This window comes from Panthera pardus, unplaced genomic scaffold (genome assembly GCF_024362965.1).
Source record: "Panthera pardus isolate Hobbes unplaced genomic scaffold, ASM2436296v1 HiC_scaffold_8, whole genome shotgun sequence".
NCBI lineage: Eukaryota > Metazoa > Chordata > Mammalia > Carnivora > Felidae > Panthera > Panthera pardus.
In genome coordinates this window covers 111,351,390-111,354,808 of record NW_026527013.1, presented here as the reverse complement: position 1 = coordinate 111,354,808, position 3,419 = coordinate 111,351,390, and the positions used below count along the sequence as shown (strand labels likewise).

General features: G+C 46.7%; 1 long non-coding RNA gene across 1 annotated transcript; it reads right to left on the bottom strand.

Moving 5' to 3' along the window:
* Positions 1-1,505, bottom strand: LOC128775537 (uncharacterized). Its single transcript, XR_008420284.1, has 2 exons — positions 513-1,505; positions 1-425 (listed from the first exon to the last, which is right to left on the bottom strand). It is a non-coding gene; the product is annotated as an uncharacterized LOC128775537 (long non-coding RNA).
* Between the last annotated feature and the right edge of the window lie 1,914 nt (positions 1,506-3,419).

Below are 3,419 nucleotides of genomic sequence, written 5' to 3'. Positions count from 1 at the left end.
TATACACACATTTATGTTCCTTCTTTGTGCACACACTTGCTAAGCACATGCACAGATGATAATTCATGCACAGTTGCAGGTATCCTCTCTAAAGTGGTACAAATTATTAATAAAATAATGTTAAATAGCAAAAACTCACATACTGTGTGTACTTTTTTCCCACACTCAACAACGGCACAAGCTTCTTGCTCCTGCAGTCTTCAGGCTCATATTCATAATGGAGCTTTTTAAGGGACACTTGGCCTCTTGCAAAAAAGTCGAGCATTTTGCACATTCCACGGTTTGGCAAACTCAGAACTGGTTATTTTCTCTAGACCGGTATCAAGTTCTTCTCAGGCATATGATTTCACTTGAAGTCCTGCCCAGGAATCCTTCAAAGTGAGCGTTTGTCCCGCTCTCATGATGTCAGGCGGTTTTCCCTGCATCTGTAATTTGAAGAAAAACAAACAAACCTGCGGGGAACAAACGCCACGGAAACCCAAACAGAACTCCGTGGGGAGCGGGAGTCTCACCTGCGGCGGGCGCGGGCGGGGGGCGCAGGCCCAGACTCCCCTGCGTGGGTGGCGGTCCGGTGCCGCACGGTGGAGAGAAAGACAATGTCGGTGCCCTCCTCCGACTGCGTAGACCGCTCCGGGCCCCGCGTCTGGCCGCTGCGCGGAGGCGGCGGTTCCAAGTGTCAGCGGTAGCAAAGGCGGCAGCAGCAACAGAGTCAGGCAAAGGCCCAGCCTCAAATTTCCAGAGACAGGCCTGTATTAGCGACAAACAGGGGTCGGGCGGGGGATCCCCGGGGGCCACTTTTGCAGAATTTTCTGCCTGTTGCGTCGTAAGCTGTGCCCCACCCCCAGCACCAGCGAAAGTGGAAGGAAAGTGCACCGTCAAAGTGGAAGGAGAAATCGGTTTCCTCGTAATTTCTCAAAGCCGGCAACCCCACTCTTTCCCGGAAACCTCGAAACCGAGACCTCAAAAATGCCAACAGGATTATTAATTATCCTTATTTACTGAACAGCAAAAGACAGACGCAGTAAACCGGGCATGGGATACATTTGCCATTTGCTTTTGTCCCAAGGCCCCAGGACGTGAGCCCACTTAATGTTCTTAGCAAATCAAAGCACGTGTCCTTTGAAGAAGGTGTGTAATTGGAGTTTAAGGCATGTATGGAATTCCCAGATGTCTATAAAGTAAGAAGGAGCATGTGGCAGGTCACTGGAAGGTGGGGCAGGTTAAAATCACTGGCACAAAGTCCCCCCCCCCCCCCTTTATATTCGCCTTCTTTGTAAGAGCCAGGGAGGTAAACCTTGGGGAAAGGATGGGACGGGATCGTAATGAATGTCCAGCTTCTCCTATCAGAGTCATAGTAACCATGGTAAAAAGCACATGGTCAGAAAACCTCAAAGAAAACACTCAATTATAGCCGGGATTTCGTGGGCGCCCTGCAATGAGATCGTTTGGGGTTTGCTTCAGCGAAGGCCTCCAACGGCTGTCCTTCTTGTTTACGTGGACTGTTTTCTTTTCCTTCCATTCCCCCGCCTCCCCCCCCCCCCCCCACTAAGTTTGTGGATGTGTCTTCGTACTTATGCGTGAACAAAATTCCGGGTTAGGAAAAGAAAAAAAAAATGTCTAAAAACATTCATTCCTAAAGGCAGCCTTCTTGGGGGAGGGGAGATTGAAGATTACGAGCAAGTGAAATTAAGTTTCTGTAAAACATGCAGTTTAAACATGGACCAGAAATGAGCGAATGTTCAATGAAAAGACAACCATCAGAATCAGCAGCACTCTTTTCTCATTTCACTGAGGAATATGTAGATGCATATGAGACTGTGGAATCCAAGCGCGAGTCTGAATATTGTTGAGTAGGCAGTTTTGTTTTGTTTTGTTTTGTTTTTGGTTTGAAGCCGGAATCGAAGGCAATATGACTTTTCTCCTTGGGTTCAAGATGGTGCGCTCACTTACCTGCACAGTGGAGCCAGAGGCGGACACGTAAGGATGGGGGTCTGCCAGAGAAGTTGGCCCTGGCAAAGGTTGGCCCTGGGAGGGTGTCGGTGTGGGGTCATCTGAGACTGGGGCCCAGAGCGTGGGGGCTGGAACAAAACGCGCCACAGACCCCGCCATTGAAGCAGGCGGGAGGGCTAAAAGGACGCGTGGGGGGAGGGGGGGGACAAGAGTGTGACAAGTGAAAAGTTAAGCAGGTACCTGAAGGAAGTTTATCTTGCCCAGATGTTAGGGCTTTTATGAAATGTCACGTGAAGAGAACAGATGTACAATTTGCAAATGGGGCCACGCCTGTAAATACAAGGAGGCAAATGCTTGGAGGAAAATCCAGGCATAAATCATCAACCTCCTTTTCTAGTTATCTATTCTCTCCTTTAAATATTTGCCACCAGAAAGGGAAGACACATCTTAAATCGTCAAGTGCCTCTTGGAGCAGAAGTCGCAATCCTATCCCCTCCCAGCACTCCCCATCCCCTAGGTGTCTTGGGTGCAGAGGGGTGGGGTGGCTGGCAAATATCTTCTCCCTTTGCGTTTTCCTTCTTCAGGTTCCCCATCCCCCACGTTTCTGTCTTGGCCTCTCAGAGACTTTTGATCCTGAGAAACGTATCGGATCTCGGTTAGGAAAAGCTGAAACTAATCAATTGCCTTTTTGAAGGGGTAGAGAGTGATAAGAAGAGAGAAGGAATGCCCGGCCTGACAGACCCTAAACCCCCAAGATGGTTGGATGGGCTGAAAGATGAGCAGATGAACCGGTGATCCCTCACTCCTGGGGCGGGACCCAGGCTCTGGGGATCCTTGCTACCCATGGGGTAGGGCTTTTAGGAAGTTAAATTATCGGTTTGATTGAGAAGGATTTTTAAAAATCACTTATACAAATAAGAGGCTTTTTTCTTCTTCCAGGCAAGAAGGAAGCTCAGTTCATAAACAAAACTAAAATGAATTAGTAGTTGCCCAGTTGTGTGGAAGACAGTTCAATTCCTTTCTCTGTTCTTAAGAGAGATGTTTTAGAAGCTATTGTGACTATTAATGCGTGGCTCAGGCCAGGATCTCTGCGCAATTAAGGCTTTAAATATTTGTTGACAATACTTTTAAGACTGTACATTAAATGAGCGAGCTGTTCCATGGCTCTTCGCTTAAATGCCAGAGTATTCCTAGTCTCTGTAAAATTGACATGGCACCTGGATTATAATTATTATATAGCTGCCCATACAGCTCTGTATTTTTTTAAAAATTTAAAAGTTGGGGAACTTTCTTCCACAATATTAAATCTAAACTTACTGTCAGAGTTTATGTTAATCCTCTTTGGATTTCCAAAGAATTGAAATAAATTCAAAATGATCAACTTTAAGGGTGACAGTTTTAAAAACGACAAGAGCAGATAAACAGACATATCTTTTCTCTCTATGGCATTTAATCTAAATACTCATCCA